Source organism: Fundulus heteroclitus, chromosome 5 (assembly GCF_011125445.2).
Source record: "Fundulus heteroclitus isolate FHET01 chromosome 5, MU-UCD_Fhet_4.1, whole genome shotgun sequence".
Taxonomy (NCBI): Eukaryota; Metazoa; Chordata; class Actinopteri; order Cyprinodontiformes; family Fundulidae; genus Fundulus; species Fundulus heteroclitus.
Window position 1 is genome coordinate 16,695,263 of NC_046365.1, and position 19,644 is coordinate 16,714,906.

General features: G+C 35.6%; 3 long non-coding RNA genes across 3 annotated transcripts; 2 read left to right on the forward strand and 1 right to left on the reverse strand.

Annotated features, from left to right (window-relative positions):
• Window positions 1-12,612: 12,612 nt before the first annotated feature.
• Window positions 12,613-13,581, forward strand: LOC118563143. Its single transcript, XR_004931042.1, has 5 exons — window positions 12,613-12,703; window positions 12,832-12,905; window positions 13,055-13,111; window positions 13,226-13,328; window positions 13,487-13,581. It is a non-coding gene; the product is annotated as an uncharacterized LOC118563143 (long non-coding RNA).
• Window positions 13,582-16,172: 2,591 nt separating this feature from the next.
• Window positions 16,173-17,091, reverse strand: LOC118563144. Its single transcript, XR_004931043.1, has 5 exons — window positions 17,001-17,091; window positions 16,799-16,872; window positions 16,593-16,649; window positions 16,376-16,478; window positions 16,173-16,246 (listed from the first exon to the last, which is right to left on the reverse strand). It is a non-coding gene; the product is annotated as an uncharacterized LOC118563144 (long non-coding RNA).
• Window positions 17,092-18,496: 1,405 nt separating this feature from the next.
• On the forward strand, window positions 18,497-19,439 carry LOC118563145. The gene is made up of 5 exons (XR_004931044.1): window positions 18,497-18,587; window positions 18,716-18,789; window positions 18,939-18,995; window positions 19,110-19,212; window positions 19,342-19,439. It is a non-coding gene; the product is annotated as an uncharacterized LOC118563145 (long non-coding RNA).
• The last annotated feature ends 205 nt before the right edge of the window (window positions 19,440-19,644 follow it).

Genomic DNA, 19,644 nt, shown 5'->3' on the forward strand with positions numbered 1-19,644 from the left:
CTCTATCCAATTCACTAACACGTCTTCTGAAATATTTAATCTGACCTGTTCTAATATCTCATTTAGTTGGAAATGTACAGTGTCTTAAATGTGATACTATGTATTTTGTCTTGTCTTAAATTATTTTTTTTTCATTGCAGCCTTGTAAGTAGCCTTGTTAGTATAAATAACATGCTTACAAGTTTCAGGAGGACCCACCCGGCAGATGAAGGAGGTTGAGCTGTTTTTAATGTTAGATTGAGATCCAGTCGATGCCGTTTCAGAGCAGACCTCTGGATGTACTCTGTGGGTGCTTTTGGCAGTTGCCACTTTATGATTGATTAAATTAATATAAAATAAAATAATATTCTCTTAACTTGAAGTTATCGGCACCTCTGTTGTTAATACTTCGTGGTCCCTCTAAGAAGATATTTAGCTCACTTCTATATTATATTTTTATTTAAAATCTCCCAGTGATTCAAAGACATCATAATGCCACACATTGTAACAGGTTCCTGGGGTTTTTGGAAGAGAGCCAGGCCCACAGCATCACAGATCCTTCACCGCCCTAAACAGTGTGTATGGGGTGGTCATTGTTTGGTTGGATGTCAAACCCACAAGGAGTGTCTGCAGCTCAAAAGTTTCACCTGCATCTGATCTGACCCAAACACAGTTTTTTTTTTAATGTTAGTGGAACTGTACTTTTAGAACCCTCAATAGGTGGTTTTGTTAATTCCACAAATATTGACATTATTTGAGGAAGAAGTTGAAGGATGAATGCATGGAGTTTATAGTTGACACCAATTCATATGCATCTGTAATGATTAATCCTGGTGCACCCGATATTCAGCCAGACACAGAGTTACATTTTTTAAAAGGTTTATTGTGAGGATGAGTCGTAGCAGGTGAGGCAGGCAAAAAGAACCAGACCTGACAGATGAATCATGTCTGAAGGTGCTGGCAGGCAGGGATGAGCAGGGAACCAGAAGATGCAGGTAGTGACAGACCAGAACAGGCGATGTGGACCGGGGGAACCACCAGAACGGGCAGAGCAAGCGGCTCAGACTCAATGAGAAACAGGCAGAACTGCAACATGTAGACACAGGCAACGCCCAGCAGATAAGGGAAGAAAAGAACAGGTAGAGTCAAAACACATCACACAAGAAAAATTGAGACGTTCTGGCAGTGAGTGGATGATTGAGGCAGGTATATGTAGGCAAGTATATTTTGCAACTGTTTTTTTATCTGTCTTTATTTCTTTTTTTTATTTTTTTATTTTTTTTTGCTTTTATTTATTTATTTTTGCAAGGTCTCCCTAAAAAGAGATTATTAATCTCAATGGTGACTTTCCTTGTTAAATAAATGTTTAACAATTATTAAAAAATCTCTCCACTTTGAATCATATACTCTCATGTAACTAATTTGTGGAACAAGTCCAAGTCAAGTTTGAAGTCTTTGGGACAAAGGCCAAAGTTGAGTCTGAGGTCTTTTATTTTTGGGAACCTTTAGGTGCAACTTTGAGAAGCCGTCTCTAGTGTAGTGTTACAGACAAGGCGTAGTCTGACTCGTTACCAGGTTTACAGTTTGGGCAAAATGAGAGACAACAATTGTGAGATTTTTGTTGAAATTCTCATTGTTGTCAATCAGTGTATTTTTCTTTTTCAGTATGACTCCATGGCTCCAAGACATCTTTCCAGCAGAAGACAGGAGAAGCTCATATTAAGAGTAGTTTAGCTTCCTGTGACCTTCAACAATAAAAACCATGACAGCTGAATCAAAATGTGAGGTGAAAGTGGGCCATGGGTTTATATACACCCCTTTCTCCCATTCACAGTCACAAACAGGTATATTTGAACCAATTTGTTTGAAATGTTATCATCTAAATGGGTTTTTAATTAAAATGTATCCAGAGGATGTAAGGAGAGAACAAAAGCGGCTTGTTTGCATTGCTAAAGTTTATTAAGCAGATACTACGCATGACAGCAAGATTCATTGTGATTAGGAAAAACAAAATAGATTTTTGTAAATTCTCAGCAACACATGACAAAACGGCTGATGGTCAAGGCTCCATTTTATGTAGCAGCAGCTGCTGTTGTAGCTGCAGTTGTGGTCGTTGTAGTTGTTGTTGTTTGGGCAGCGATAAGCTGGAGGAGGAGGGCCAGCAGGTTACTGAGGTTAGTTGTTGAGACCTTTAAGAAAGTCAAAGATATAGTTAAGAATTGATCAGAATTATACAGGAAATATATATTTACTGTGGTTTATATGGTTCTCAATCACAGAGAACAGAAATGATTCTCACCTCATTGGAGCCTGAATTAGAGTTAGAGCTAGAGCGAACAAATCGCTGGTGCTCCATCTGTGGAGAACAAACGAGTTCCCAAGTAATTATTTAGTTCCCTTTTATTTCAGGATCACTAATTGAAACTTTTTTTGAAATTCCTAATACACCTACAGTCCTCCAGTGTAGTTCAACAAAACACTTGCACAAGTTTTTCAGTGGCCTTTTTTTAAACACAATCTTATTGTCAGCAAATATAGTTCACCCCAAATAATTGTTTTTGCTATCATTACTGTTGCTATTATTGTTCTTTGTTTCGAAAACAAAGAAAAGTTGTTTTTTAAGGAAAATTACACAGCAATCTCCGTAAGGAAAACGTAAATGTAAAAAATGGAAACAGAAAAATGGCATGTAAGAAATTATTTATACCCTTCTTTATGGAAAAATATTCACTATCATTACAGAAAACTCTTTTTGTAAAAGAAGTTGGACGTAAGGTTAAAAGATTTAAGGCTTATTTTTGTAACACTAGCTTGGAAAATCTGATGTTAATTTAAAAATGTATGTAAATTTAAGCACGTGCAACACAGGAAATATCTGAGTTATACAGTCTTCACTGCAAAGTAAACACATGCAAAATTATTATTTAATATTCAAATTTGTCATACCATCCCTACGTTTTTCACACTATCGTTAAACATAATTTCTTATATAATCGTTCGACTTACTGGTTTGGCCACAATGAGGCTCAGGAGGCATCCAAGAATAAGTGCTACCTTCAGCATGGTTGCGTTGGTCTCAGCTGCAGGAACATGAATACAGTCTTTGTCAAGTAAACACATTGGTTCAAGTAAATATTAAAAAAGTAATAGAGCATAAATGTATATAATCACCGTAGAGTCTTTTCTGCTGCGATTGACTGTCTCACAGTTGGAGAAGAAGATTGTTGTGATGAGCTGAATTTCTGGGTCCTCTTATATACAGTATTTGGATCAGAGCTGTTGGGAAACTGTGCTTATTCAAAGATTACATTTGGTTGCAATGTCTAATCTGAGTTTAGATGCAGAAACCACACCTTGACAGCTCTTAGGTGTAACACTGTGGTCGGATGTTATTCAGCCAAAAATCTGTTATCAATGCCATTATATCACATATTGAGTCATTCATGATCCCTCAGTATTCAGACAACTCTGTAAGCTAAATTCAGGGCTTTTGATTACAAATTAGGAGACGTTTAAGACAGGCAACACCCAGATGAGTTTGCATTCATGTGTGTTCACTTGTGTCTTGCGCAGTTTGCAGACAATAACTCTTCACTGACTGGTTTTAGAGCTATAATACAGTGTGATCAAAAGAACCTTGTGTTTGTGCTGAGAACCAGTAGAGCACTTGGGCAACAATGTCTGAAGTAATATGTTTTTCTAAGCCTCTATCCAATTCACTAACACGTCTTCTGAAATATTTAATCTGACCTGTTCTAATATCTCATTTAGTTGTAAATGTACAGCGTCTTAAACGTGATGCTATGTATTTTTTTAATGTATTTTTATATATTTACATATATTCTTACATTTTGTATTTTGTTTTGTATTTAATTTTCCTCATTACAACCTTGTAAGCCTTAGTAGAAGTAACATGCTTCCATATTTCAGGAGGACCCACCCTGCAGATGAAGGATTGAGATCCATGTTCAGAGCAGCCCTTCTTGGGATACACTGAGGTTACATGTGGCAGTTGTCACTTTATGATTGGTTAAATTGATATGAAATAATGGATCATTATCTTAATTTGTTGTTATTGGTACTTGTGTTGTCAATACTTTGTACGGCCCCTTGAAGGAGATCTTCAGCTCAGTTCTACACTTAAAAAAAAAAAAATCTAAAGTGAGATTTTTTTTAAATCTCCTAGTGATTCAAGGACTTCATAATGCCATGCATTATGACAGGTTTCTGATGCTTTTGGAAGAAAACTAGGCCCACAGCATCACGGATCCTTCACCACGCTAAACAGTGTATGGGGTGGTCATTGTTTGGTCAAATGTCAAACCCACCTGGAGTGTCTGCAGCTCAAAAGCTTCACCTGCATCTCATCCGCCACTGTACGTTTAGCACCCCAAAAAGTGAGAAACAGTGACATTACAGGAAGAAAAAGTTAAAGGATAAATACATTAGAGAAGTTTGTCCTATAGCCTTCATACGTTGTTGAAGTCACATGTTTAGAGTGCAGCAGTGATTCAGTGGGATTCTGTTTACATTCTAAACTTAATTTGTGTGTCACCCGTGTTCCTGACCCCACTGGTTCATAGGTCTGCTAAGACCTTTGATTTAAAACAGGAAAATTATATTAGTTATTTTGTGAAAATACAGATTGACAAATCCTAAAGGAAAAACCATTATTTTTTCATTCTAAAGTTTGTTTCTCTCACCTGCACCTAGTACTTTAATTGATACACTGTGTTATTCAATAAATGTATATCCACTGAATGTTTTATTGCTGTAAAACAAGAGCAAAATAAATAAATTACATTCAACATAAACGTCTTGACTTTGAATATCAAATTCCTATGTAAACCTTGGCCAAGGAACCCAAAGCACAGTAAAAAAGACATAAGACATAAGTAAAAAAAAAAACATTATCGCATCTAAAATGGCTGAAAACATAAAGATGAATAAAACTATGACAGTTAAATAAAAATGGGACAACTGCCTTGGTATAAATTACTGTGCGGAAAGAGTAACATGCTGAGAGACTCGGGTATCAGGCAAGTGCTGCTTTTTTCCTAAAATATGCAGACAGACATTAAATGATTCATCTGATTGCGTACTGGACTTGGACTGAAATGTGCAACTTTAACAGCACAGGAAAGCATGAATATATTGGGAAATTTAGTTTAGAACTGGATTTGTTCTGGCAGTCAGGTGCTTGGGTATTCTATTACTTTTTCCACAATCACAGTAAGATGGCGGCTCAGATGGCTTCAGCGTGCTGAACTCACTGACTCTTTTTGTTGATCGTTTTTGTTTTTCTTATCACCACTCCAAGCCCAAATCCCCTATAGAAAAGCTGATTGAACTGAGGTTAAACTCCAACGCTTACAGATCGTACCAACCGCCAAAACCAGACTTTATTCCGCTGCAACGGACAACAGAAGCCCCTCGGCTCTTGCCTCTGAGGCCTACATGCTGAAGAGAGTGCAAAGATAAAACACGGCATGGCAGTCACAGCGCTCACCGCAGCTTGTTGATGGCTAATCGGCACAGACAAGCTCTGCCCCGTCTCCTCCTGGCCAACTTAAGGTCACTTACATACAAACTGGACAAGATCCGGCTGAGGATCACCACACGTTAGATTGAGATATGTTTAGGGATCTATACGGAGACGTGACTGGATGAAAATTCTCAGAATAACATGTTACTTTGAATATTGTTGGGCAAGTGCTCTGCTAATCCCCAGAAATAAAGCATGATGCTCTTTTGTGTCTCTAGAACCAGATAATGTCTGGAAACAAGTGCAAGACAATAAAAACACGAGTGGACACGCATCAATGTACACTCCTCTGGGTGTTGTCTGCTGATTTGGAAACAAAAGGCCTTGTTTTAGCTCACGGATTTGTCTCAAAATCATGAATGAATCATGAATGAATACACCTGCTGCAACAATGTAACGGCTTTAATATGGATTTTATTAAACAAAGTTGGATTATATTGTGTCTAAGAGCTGTATGGGTGCAGTTTCAGTATAAAATCCCAGATTAGACAATGTAACCAAATGTAATCTTTGAATAAGCACAGTTTCCCAACAGCTCTGATCCAAATACTGTATATAAGAAGACTCCAAAATTCAGCTCATCACAACAATCTCCTTGTCCATCTTTGAGACAGTCAACCGAAGCAGAAAAGACTCAACGGTGATTATATACATTTATGCTCTATTACTTTTTCAACCAAATGTTTTCTTTTGTGTTTTACTTTGAACAGAATTGTTTACTTGACAAAGACTGTATTCATGTTCCTGCAGCTGAGACCAACGCAACCATGCTGAAGGTAGCACTTATTCTTGGATGCCTCCTGAGCCTCATTGTGGCCAAACCAGTAAGTCTAGCAATTATATAAAAAATGTTTAAAGTAGAAATGGTATAAAAAACAGAAATAGAAACATAATTCCTGTTTTGTGTCATGATTTTAGTTTCATATCTTTTTGCTGATGCTTTTCACTAATTGTCACCAAAATCTAAATACTTAAAACTGAGTTTTTTTTTCCAAGCACCTAATATAAAGCTATGCCCTAAATTATGTAAACCTCTGACAAATCTGATCTACAATAATGTTTACATTTTACCAATGGAAGTAACCTTTATATTTTGGAGTGATAATAGACTGAACTTCAATCTGATAGAAAATTTGTGGAGGGAGCTAAAGATAAAAATACCAGTATAAAGAAGTAAAAAGCTGGGCAGCAATTATAAGAAGAGTTGCGTTTAATGCAACTGAAAAATGTTTTATTAAGAACTGTATAACTATGTTTTTACATTCCATTTTTTGTTAAAATTTAAGCAAAGACAAAATTTCTGAAACAATATCTTTGGTTAAATGAAAATAAATCTATTTTGGCTGAACTGTATTTACTGACAATAAGTTTGTGTTTAAAAAAAGCCCACTGAAAAGCTTCTGCAAGTGTTTTGTTGAACTACACTGCAGGAATGTATGTTTATTAAAATGTACAAAAAATTGATCATGAAATTGCAGGAGGTAATTTGGTCTACAATAAAAATGACATCAAAGTAAACTAATTAATTACTTGGGAACTTGTTTGTTCCCCACAGATGGAGCACCAGAGATTTGTCCGCTCTGACTCTGATTCAGGCTCCAATGAGGTGAGACTCATTTCTCTTCTCTGTAATTGAACCCCAGAAACATTATATATTTCCTATATAATTCTGAATAATTTATAATCATATCTATTTCCTGTATAATTCTGATAAATTCTTAACTATATCTTTGATTTTCTTAAAGGTCTCAACAACTAACCTCAGTAACCTGCTGGCCCTCATCCTCCAGCTTATCGCTGCCCAAACAACAACAACTACAACGACCACAACTGCAGCTACAACAGCAGCTGCTGCTACATAAAATGGAGCCTTGAACATCAGCCGTTTTGTCATGTGTTGCTGAGAAACAATTGTGTTTTCCTTTTCAATCTTAAATATTGAATTTTTTTTACGAAAATCTATTTTGTTTTTCGTAAACCATGACCAAACATGCTGTCGTGTAATATCTGCATAATAAACTTTAGCAATGGAAATATGATGTGTCTTTTCTCTTCTTACGTCCTCTGGATACATTTCCATTGGGAAGTCAATCAGATGATACAATTTCAAACACAGTATCATGAACAGTTTATGTCTAATTTGCCTGTTTGTGACTCAAATGAAGGCAAGAGGTGGATATAAACCCACAGGGCATATTTAGCTGTCATGGTTTTTATTAGTGAAGGTCACAGGAAGGTAAAATAGTCTTAATGCGTGTTTCTCAAGCATGTTAAGTTGCCATTGAGTCAGACTGAAAAAACAACAACACCCTGATTGTCTATTTGACAACATTAAGAAGTTCAACATCTGAAAAAATGTCCAGAAGAGCTGCTTCTCATTGTGACATCTGATAACAAGTCAGACCACAAGAAAGCTACTTGTAAGCCAAGCTGCAGTATGTTTTTTCTGTTAATTAGGTTTCATTGTTATTAATAGGCAAAACAGCAAAGTAGGTGCAATAATGCTTTTACCAGTATTAGAAAAACCAACAGTATGAAAGGAATCTGGTTCCAACACTGCCAATAACACAACACATATTATCAGTACTTAAACTATTCATTTAAAACAGGAGAAGGTACGCATAAACACAAACAGCGCTGGATCTTAAGATAAGATAAGATAACATAAGATAAGTTATACTTTATTGATCTCACAGTGGAGAAATTCACTTGTCACATCGGCTCAATAATTAAGAGAAGGTGCCCAAAGGAAGAAAAGGTGCATTAGGTATATACAGTGCGTTCACATATATACAGCGGATTGAGAGAGAAAAAAATGAAATAAAGCAGAGATTTAAAATGCCTTATGTACATGTAGGTGACTTATATACATATGGATTTGTGCATTAAAGTGGTACCAGGTAAAGAACAACAGTGAGGCTGTTTAAGTCTATTATTTAGCAGGATTATTGCACAGGTTATTGCACAGGGTATTAAATAGTAATTGCACAGTAGTTAATGCACAAGTTATTGTAGTTATAGTGCAGCATTGTAAAGTCTGATGGCAGCAGGGATGAATGACCTGTGGTAGCGCTCCTTTTCACAGACAGGGTGTCTAAGTCTGTCACTAAAGGAGCTGCTCCTTTAGTGACAGACAGATGTTTGTCCACTCCAGCGTCCTCCAGCTTCTCCCTCAGCAGCATGGGTCTGATGGTGTTGAAAGCGCTGGAGAAGTCAAAAAGCATGACTCTCACAGCGCTCCCGGTGGTCTCCAGGTGGGTGAGCGCCCGCTGCAGCAGGTAGATAGATCTTGCCTGTGTCCTAACCACTAAGCCCTGACTTCCAATGCAAAAGGCATCTGTTTTCATTCATCTGTGTACTAGGTTTTATGGTCATACAACACAGATAATGCAAATGTTTTAAACAGGAACAAAACAAATCCAGGCGTTTAAAATTTGCTCAAGCAAACATAAGTCAGTTAATTCACATACAAGCTTTAAATGAGAGCAAAACTGTCCGTGTAATCCAGTCCAGGTGTGGTTTCTGCCTCTAATCAGATGACTTACAGACGATTTCTTCACGTGTGCAATTTCCAAACATCTTCAGTCTGTTCGTCAGGGCAATGGCGACCAGAGTACCACAGGGATAGCAGAAACAAGTAGCGCATGTGTTTGATGAAAAATCTATGTACAGTAGATCCAAGCGGTTCATCTTGAAAAATAAAATCTTGTGATTTTCAAAAACAAAAGTGTTGTTGCAGGTCAGTGTCCTTTAATGAATAATGTTATATCGCTGTCATTTGAAAACTGTGTTTAACGGATGAACGTTAATTCTCCTAATTAGAATTATATCAGCCCAGCTATAAAGCACGTCAAACAATGTAACAAAGTAAAAACGGGTAAGCTGATGCCTGAAAAGAGCAACCCATATTAATATACATCCTCATGCAACATCATGAATCAGTAAATATATACTGATGTTAAACGTAGCTTAATGTACATGTAAAAATGAATGAAGTACAATGTCTGTCATGAAGCTAATTTACAAAACAAGTTTACCAACCATGCATAGTCAAAAAAGAAAAATAGAGGATGATGCCTCAGGTGACTGATCGTGTTAAACGGCAGGAGTGGTCACAGGAATTATTTGAAAAAAATATGTTTCTTTAATTTAACTCAAAAATGTATATTTACAAAAATGAAAAGCTCAACATTTAATACAGAACTCATAAATAAACGTGAAAGAAACAAAACTCCAGCAACGAAATTCCACTTAACAAACCAACTCCCTGCACTAGCAAAACATAACTGATCTAACAAAGAGATGAGAAACAAGGGTTCATAATGACCTTTAAAACAATATAGGAGTAACTAAACACAATAAAACATATTATTAGAAAAACTATACAGTACAATTCAGACTGTTGAAAGAATAAACTACAAGAACAAAAAATCAAAAATGATAAACTTGGTATACAAAGAATGGCTGAAAAAGTAAATGCATGAGTGATACGACAGTTAGTTCATGGAGAATTAAAGCTGTATTCTCACAGAACAATCAGTCATCACCCAAAAAGGGGAGAACGTTGATTACGTGTCCATAGGTGGAAACCGACAGGTATAAACGTGGCAACAAATCAAGGTGAAGAATGAAAATACTGTTTAATAAGGTCCAGTTACTCTAATGTTCAACCTCAATCAACTAAAGCATTAATTGGCTATAATTAACATATGCAATTAATGATGGGATGGTGAGTAAATGAAATAACTGATATGCTCATTCATCCTTTTGTCATATAAACATATATAACTAAACCAAATGTGTGTGCATTCAAGTAAAACAACTGCACTTAAACCAATCAGCAAAGTTGCTACAGAAAACGATCCGTGCATTTTGTTACTTCAAGGCTGGACTTCAGTTATCCTCTACTTCCTGGAAGCCCAGAAGAACGGTAAAAAAGCCTTCCACTTATTCAAAATGGCTTAGCCAAATAGTGACAGTTCTATTGAAAATTAGTTTTCAACTTTCCCGCCATTGTCTACTTGTTAAAGACAGAACAGAATCTGATTTCCTTTTTTTATATAAAGCCCTCAATGATCAAGATCCATCCTATATTATGGATCTGATTCTGCCATGTTTCACACAGAGCACTTTGATTTCAGACTCCAGGTCTACTGGTGGTTCCTAGAAAATCAAAAGTAGAATGGGAGGTGAAAACATAGCTTTTACAAATCCGAATGTTCCTTAAAAAAATTCTGAAAAGACAGAAACTGATAAGAGAGGAAACTGCTTGCAACACTGGAAGAGCTCCAGTTTTTCTGTGACTAGTACTCGCTGTGTTCTTCATGTCAAATCAGTATGTCTGGTCTAAAAAGTAAGGTTGCTAAATTGCATTTCCAATGCATTTCCTTTTCAAAGAAATCATCCATGCCTGGTTGAAAACAGCCCAAAACATCTTTCCACTAAAATTCTGTTAAGTCAAATTTTTTTGCATTACAAAATACTGTGATCTGTGCACAAACTCAATGTATTTGTATCTAGTGTGTACAATACAGAGGTTAAAACCACTGTATTGAAAGAAGTGCATATAATAATACAGAGCATATAACAGTAATTACTAGAAAAAAATAGAATCTGTTACTTTTAGAGTTTAATGTTCGCTTCCTGCACGCATGGGATGAATCCAGTACGACTGGGGTTAAGTAGTTTAGTTACTAGTCGTTTCAGTACAAGTTTAGTTGTTATCTTTATACTAAAATGTGCTATAAAAATAAATCTGCCTTGCCTTATATGGTTCTGCATTCTTTTAGATGTACATAACAGGTGTCACACCTTCTATAAAGCATTTTTACAAATTCCCTGTACTGGGGAATTTGTTATTTTTAAGGTTTTTAATTTTCATGATAATTCCATGTCAATTTTTTTAAAGAATGATTGTACTTCACTTCTGTGGGGCTCAGTTTCAGAATCATAACATGATTTCTTGCAGTATTTTACAAATACTTCACCTATTTCTTTGGGTTGTACCATAACTTGCATTCCTTTGCGGTGCTTTGTTTATGAACTTTGCCTTTGTGTTTGGCCGTTTCTGAGTCAGGACACCAATAAACAAGTTATAACAAATACAACTAATCTCTGACTGTTGTTTAACTTACCCAATATGTTAAATCATATATAAATTTTTGTTAGATCTAAAATTCCTTGATCCTGTTCTTTATATTCTGTTGTTCTTTCAGTCTTGTCCTTTTCAGTTTAGCACTAAATGTACTAAATGTACATTTTGAAGATGTCCAGTCAGAGAAATGTTCTTGAAGCAAAGCCCCAGAATGTCAGTATGTCTAACTATTCTCTTTGATATACTATATATCTAAATAACTTAGTAGTTGTATCAGCAGTTGCACAAATTTGACTATCAAATCAAATAAATTTCATCTGATTTGAATAAATCATGTCAATTTTTATTGTCACACAACAAAACATGTGGTACAAAGAAAAGAAAGGATTGTAATTAATCTGAATAGAAGGTGTGGCAGGATAAAACCCTCCGTTGGCCTTGGACATGTTAGGAGATTTACACAGTGATACTAAAATATTAACATAACGTAATAGGATGAAAGGTTCAGTTATTTCTGAAATTATTCACAAAATTTGACACAATCATCACTAAAAATCAATGGACTTTAAGCACTGATGTTTATTTCACAGAAAAGGTGACTGAATTCTTGATCTTGATATTAAACAAATAAATCAAGTTAAATCAACACTTGACAGTAATCTTCTCCCTTAAACCAAATCTTTATTCTAAAAGAAACTCAGCAGCTTGCAGAGAGGAAGCTCTCTCTATCCAGGGAGTGAACTATTTAATCACATAACTTAGCGATGTTGAAAATGAGTTGCTGTGTCACTTGTGGTGCACCAACAATAAGCTGTAACTGGTGTAATGAGGTGTTCTTTCAACATATTTTTCTCAATATAATTTAGTTAGATAAGTGTTGATTATCTTATAGATATTGCAGATATTTGTCCACAGTTTAATAACTTAAAGTCTCTAAATCTCAGCCACACCTTGGAACAAGTAGATGAAAAATGTAATCACAGTTTAGCAACCCTTCTGCGTCTGTAAGGGTATAAAAGAGAACTTCAACATCCACAGAGCATCACTACAGCCTCTTCACTCGTCTCTCAGAAAACCTACTGAAGGTGTGAGGACTTGACTTATTTAGTTAAAGCTTTGATATTTTCTGTAGTGGATTTCTTTAATGATCCATTCCAATAACTTGGACCACTGTGTTGTTCAGAAAGTAATTTTTAATATTTTGCTCCCACAGGTAAAATCTCTGTAACCATGCTGAAGGTAGCACTTGTTCTTGGATGCCTCCTGAGCCTCATTGTGGCTGAACCTGTAAGTAGAGCGTTGTCATGTTTAAGTTGATACAATTAAACATTTTAGAGATATAAATCAGGTCTAAATTTATAAAGTTAGATAAAATGTAGAAAGTATTACTATTACTGTGGAAAAGTATAACTCAGGTAATGTGAAACCTTGCACAGATGGAGCACCAGCGCTTTGCCCGCTCTGATTCTAACTCTAATTCTAACTCAGCTGAGGTGAGTGTCCTCTCTGCCAAACCTTTAAATCCCACCTGAGCATCAGTTCCTGCATCAATAGTGAGAAGGTGCTCTGCTGTGTTTGATGATAATCTTTTTAAAATGTCCTTAAAGTCAACCACCACGACTACGACCACAGCAGCAGGAGCAACGGCTGCACCGTCACTGGCCCAGATCCTTGCCCTTATTCAACAACTGCTCGCTGGTTTGTGATCAAGTGAGTGAAAATATGTTAAAGAAGATTTTCACACAGTTACTCTACACAATCATTTATACTTGACTTGGTCTGATATTTGATATTTGCTGTAGAATGCTTTAGATGAGGTTACTTAGTTTTAAAGACAATGTATGACTGTTTATTTCATCTCATTTCAGATTCCCAGCCTGCTGTTTTAACCAGAATGCTTTCATTCACTCACCAATTGGAGACATGTTATCCTGACCCTCTGTCAACTTAAAAATGAAATAAAACTTTCAAATGCAAACTGTTCACTGGATTGTTTTTCTTTTTTTTCACAAAAACTGTAAAGTCATATTGTTTTATTATATTTTGTATTCCATTTGCAACACATTGATCCTCAATGTAAAAGCATCAGTAAAAAAAAACTGTTTACTGCTAAAAGAAGAGAGTATGTAGGGGATTGTAATAAGTTCACCTTATTTCAGTTTATTCATAAACAAAATATATACAATTATCTGTATCTAACAATTTGAGTTTCTGATCATTCTGTGTGACCAAGGCTGCTCTAAAACTGAGAGGAATGTGATCTTACCAAAATGTTCTGCTCCTCGGTCTCCATCTCACTTAGTTTATTCATTCAAAGAAAACATTTAAAATGCAATGAAATTCTGAGCTCATTTTCTTTTCCTCGGGCCAAATGAGCAGCTCCTAAACAAGCAGGTTGTTGTTGGTGTGTGTGTGTGTGTGTGTGTGTATGTGTGTGTGTGTGTGTGTGTGTGTGACCTTCTGGCTGTAAGTGCAGTGCAATCCCTTGAAATGTCTCAACTTCTTTAAAAACATACAGCCGTTTAAAAAATGAAATGATCCTTATGTGGACACAATTATTATATTAAATATATTAACATTGTTTTTATCCTTAACCAAAAAGACAACATAAAAGAAGACAAGTACGTTGATTCTGACACGGGTCATTTTTGACCCAATTAGGGAGGAGTGTAGGGTAGGGCCGGATGATAACTCAATAACAATATATATGGATCGATAGACGTGTGGTGCGGTAGATATAAAAAGGGTCAATAAAAAGTTCAATAAAGGACCTTTTTCTGTCCTTTTGCATTCTAGCCTATCATGAAGGTTAATTCCACAGTCGCTACATCCTCCCAACCAATCACAAATGCAGACCCAGGAACGCTTCGTCACCAAGCTCCGCCCCCTTGAAAAGAGTTCAGAGATCATGCGTTGTTTTCTTCTTATGTGTGTTTTTACTTAAAAATAGTTAATTAAGCAACAGCATAAAATGGGCAGGGCGGCACTAACAATATATATTTTGAATTTTTTGATCATTCTCAATATTGATCAATATGATTTCTGTTTTATGAATATGTTTTTTTCCGTATCGACCACCCCTAGTGTAGGTTCCTGTCATGCATCTAAGAGTTAAGCAGCTATTAGTCGTACCTTTCATCAAGCCTATATTTCTGTATTAAGAAAATTCCAATGGTATGATGTAACCTTCTAATCTTAAATGTAATGTTTTATTTAGCTGTAATCATAATTAACAGAAAAAATGGCTTCAAAAGATCAGCATGTGTGTGAACAAGATATGTAACATGTTCAATGTAAATATAGGGCTGATTGTTAGACTTTGAATTAAACTGAGAGAATTCAGGGTAAATAAATGATTTAAAAAACCCAAGTTCTGTTGTGGAAAATATATGATCTCACTAAACGTGTAAAAAGAATACTCTTTTAGGAACTTGTCATTCATATATTTAGTTAAAGCTTATTTTTAGCATCTAAATGTATTTCTGTCATTAAGCAACAGCATAAATATTTAATTTAGAAGCAGGATGTCTTGGGTTGTATGTGAACATAATCCTCGCTCTCTGGTTCTCTTTCCTGGTGGGTGATTTCTGCTTATGCGTGGATTTATGAGGAAGTGGTCTTTTCAGTCTTAAGCCTGCAGAATGACTGTGACGGAAAACCAAGACTATTTGTTCCACGGTTTAAGGAATGTGAATACATAACTGAAAAAACTGAGATGAGTAAGAGAGTCCGGTCAGCTCTGGGTAGGAAGACCAGACTGATGGAGATGTCTGTGCCTGATGCTGCACTTCACAAGGCTTTTAAAATTGTTTGTAGCTTTTTTTTGATTTGTGATGCAACAAAATGATGGCTTCCCTACACCCTGAGCTAAAACTCTGAGAGATATCATTGATGTCCTTTAGAAACATCATAATGATTCATTTGTATTGTTTCACTTTAATAGTGAAATTAGTTGGCTTTTTTTTTTCTCTTTTTTTTACTTGTGAATAAACCTGCTTATTCTGTTATGCTGGGATGTTTGCGTTGTCATTATGCTCATGATTTTTTCGCTTATGAGCTACTTTTAAATATATCAGCAAGAAAGAATAAATATTGCACGTCAACCACTGTACTTTTGTAGTGTATTTGTTCATTTGTTTATTTTTGCTGTAACATTATTTCTGTGTTTTAATGTTGCCATTTAAAAAAATTATAAATTTTCTAATGATTGCTATATATGAGCAGGGTTTAAAAACACTCACCATGTATAATGTGACCAGTGTTTGTTTTATCTGTGATTAGATTTACCATTGTTAGATACAGATAATTGTATATATTTTGTTTATGAATAAACTGAAATAAGGTGAACTTATTACAATCCCCTACATACTCTCTTCTTTTAGCAGTAAACAGTTTTTTTTACTGATGCTTTTACATTGAGGATCAATGTGTTGCAAATGGAATACAAAATATAATAAAAAAATATGACTTTACAGTTTTTGTGAAAAAAAAAAAAAAAAAAAACAATCCAGTGAACAGTTTGCATTTGAAAGTTTTATTTAATTTTTAAGTTGACAGAGGGTCAGGATAATAAGTCTCCAATTGGTGAGTGAATGAAAGCATTCTGGTTAAAACAGCAGGCTGGGAATCTGAAATGAGATGAAATAAACAGTCATACATTGTCTTTAAAACTAAGTAACCTCATCTAAAGCATACTATATCAAATATCAGAATATCAGTAATTATGTGAAAATCTTCTTTAACATATTTTCACTCACTTGATCACAAACCAGCGAGCAGTTGTTGAATAAGGGCAAGGATCTGGGCCAGTGACGGTGCAGCCGTTGCTCCTGCTGCTGTGGTCGTAGTCGTGGTGGTTGACTTTAAGGACATTTTAAAAAGATTATCATCAAACACAGCAGAGCACCTTCTCACTATTGATGCAGGAACTGATGCTCAGGTGGGATTTAAAGGTTTGGCAGAGGGGACACTCACCTCAGCTGAGTTAGAATTAGAGTTAGAATCAGAGCGGGCAAAGCGCTGGTGCTCCATCTGTGCAAGGTTTCACATTACCTGAGTTATACTTTTCCACAGTAATAGTAATAATTTCTACGTTTTATCTAACTTTATCAATTTAGACCTTATTTACATCTTTAAAATGTTTAATCTTATCAACTTAAACATGACAGTGTTCTACTTACAGGTTCAGCCACAATGAGGCTCAGGAGGCATCCAAGAACAAGTGCTACCTTCAGCATGGTTACAGAGATTTTACCTGTGGGAGCAGAATATTAAAATTTACTTTCTGAACAACACAGTGGTCCAAGTTATTGGAATGGATCATTAAAGAAATCCACTACAGAAAATATCAAAGCTATAACTAAATAAGTCAAGTCCTCACACCTTCAGTAGGTTTTCTGAGAGACGAGTGAAGAGGCTGTAGTGATGCTCTGTGGATGTTGAAGTTCTCTTTTATACCCTTACAGACGCAGAAGTGTTGCTAAACTTTGTTCCAAGGTGTGGCTGAGATTTAGAGACTTTAAGTTATTAAACTGTGGACAAATATCTGCAATATCTATAAGATAATCAACACTTATCTAACTAAATTATATTGAGAAAAATATGTTGAAAGAACACCTCATTACACCAGTTACAGCTTATTGTTGGTGCACCACAAGTGACACAGCAACTTATTTTCAACATCGCTAAGTTATGTGATTAAATAGTTCACTCCCTGGATAGAGAGAGCTTCCTCTCTGCAAGCTGCTGAGTTTCTTTTAGAATAAAGATTTGGTTTAAGGTTACTTTCAAGTGTTGATTTAACTTGATTTATTTGTTTAATATCAAGATCAAGAATTCAGTCACCTTTTCTGTGAAATAAACATACATCAGTGCTTAATATGATTTTTGTGTCAGATTTTCTGAATCATTTCAGAACTAACTGAACCTTTCACCCTATTACATTATGTTAATATTTTAGTATCACTGTGTAAAGATCTTAAGATGTCCATGGCCAACAGAGGGTTTTATCCTGCCACACCTTCTATTCAGATTAAGTACAATATTTTCTTTGCAACAGTTTCCTGTAGATTATATGATCGTTTTAGAAGGTTATTAGTAAACAGCACAACTCTGTTCTTAGGATCCATTTGCTAATGCATTGCATATGATTTCACATATATTTTTTAAAAAACAGGAGACTTTGGATCCTGGAACACAGGTTTGCCGTCCTGTCCTGTTTCTGAACCAATGAGACGGAGCAGAAATGAAACTATAAAAGATAAAATCCTTATACTTTTTTAAAATGTTGTACTTAGTAGATGCTGAGTTAAAAACCAGGAAATGTCTTTTTGAAAAAAATAATCAATAAAAAATGCATTTATTATATCAGACAATGTTGACATGTTGTGACATAAAAAAAACCCATCTGAATCTAAGTTTCTGCTCACGCTGTGTGACAAAGGCTGCTCTAAAACTGAGAGGAATGTGATTATTGTCTCATCTCTACCCTTTGAGATCTTACCAAAATGTTCCGCTCCTCGGTCTCCATCTCGCATTTTCTTGAAAAGCCACTCTATGGTGTAATCTTTATTCTCATAAAACCTTGACAGCTTGCAGAGAGGAAGCTCTCTCTATAGAGATTGAACTATTTAATCACATAACCTAGCGATGTTGAAAATGAGTTGCTGTGTCACTTGTGGTGCACCAACAATAAGCTGTAACTGGTGTAATGAGGTGTTCTTTCAACATATTTTTCTCAATATAATTTAGTTAGATATGTGTTGATAATCTTATAGATATTACAAACATTTGTCCACAGTTTAATAACTTAAAGTCTCTAAATCTCAGCCACACCTTGGAACAAGTAGATGAAAAATGTAATCACAGTTTAGCAACACTTCTGCGTCTGTAAGGGTATAAAAGAGAACTTCAACATCCACAGAGCATCACTACAGCCTCTTCACTCGTCTCTCAGAAAACCTACTGAAGGTGTGAGGACTTGACTTATTTAGTTATAGCTTTAATATTTTCTGTAGTGGATTTCTTTAATGATCCATTCCAATAACTTGGACCACTGTGTTGTTCAGAAAGTAATTTTTAATATTCTGCTCCCACAGGTAAAATCTCTGTAACCATGCTGAAGGTAGCACTTGTTCTTGGATGCCTCCTGAGCCTCATTGTGGCTGAACCTGTAAGTAAAACGTTGTCATGTTTAAATTGATAAGATTAAACATTTTAAAGATGTAAATAAGGTCTAAATTGATAAAGTTAGATAAAACGTAGAAATTATTACTATTTCTGTGTGAAAGTATAACTCAGGTAATGTGAAACCTTGCACAGATGGAGCACCAGCGCTTTGCCCGCTCTGATTCTAACTCTAATTCTAACTCAGCTGAGGTGAGTGTCCCCTCTGCCAAACCTTTAAATCCCACCTGAGCATCAGTTCCTGCATCAATAGTGAGAAGGTGCTCTGCTGTGTTTGATGATAATCTTTTTAAAATGTCCTTAAAGACAACCACCACGACTACGACCACAGCAGCAGGAGCAACGGCTGCACCGTCACTGGCCCAGATCCTTGCCCTTATTCAACAACTGCTCGCTGGTTTATGATCAAGTGAGTGAAAATATGTTAAAGAAGATTTTCACATAATTACTGATATTCTGATATGTGATATAGTATGCTTTAGATGAGGTTATTTAGTTTTAAAGACAATGTATGACTGTTTATTTCATCTCATTTCAGATTCCCAGCCTGCTGTTTTAACCAGAATGCTTTCATTCACTCACCAATTGGAGACATATTATCCTGACCCTCTGTCAACTTAAAAATGAAATAAAACTTTCAAATGCAAACTCTTCACTTGATTGTATTTTTCACAAAGATTGTAATTATATTGTCTTATTATATTTTGTACTCCATTTGCAACCATTTATAAGAGCATCAGTAAAAAAAGGTTTACTGCTAAAAGAAGGGAATATGTAAGGAATAGTAATAAGTTCACCTTATTTCATTTTATTCATACAAAATAAAATATATGATCATCTG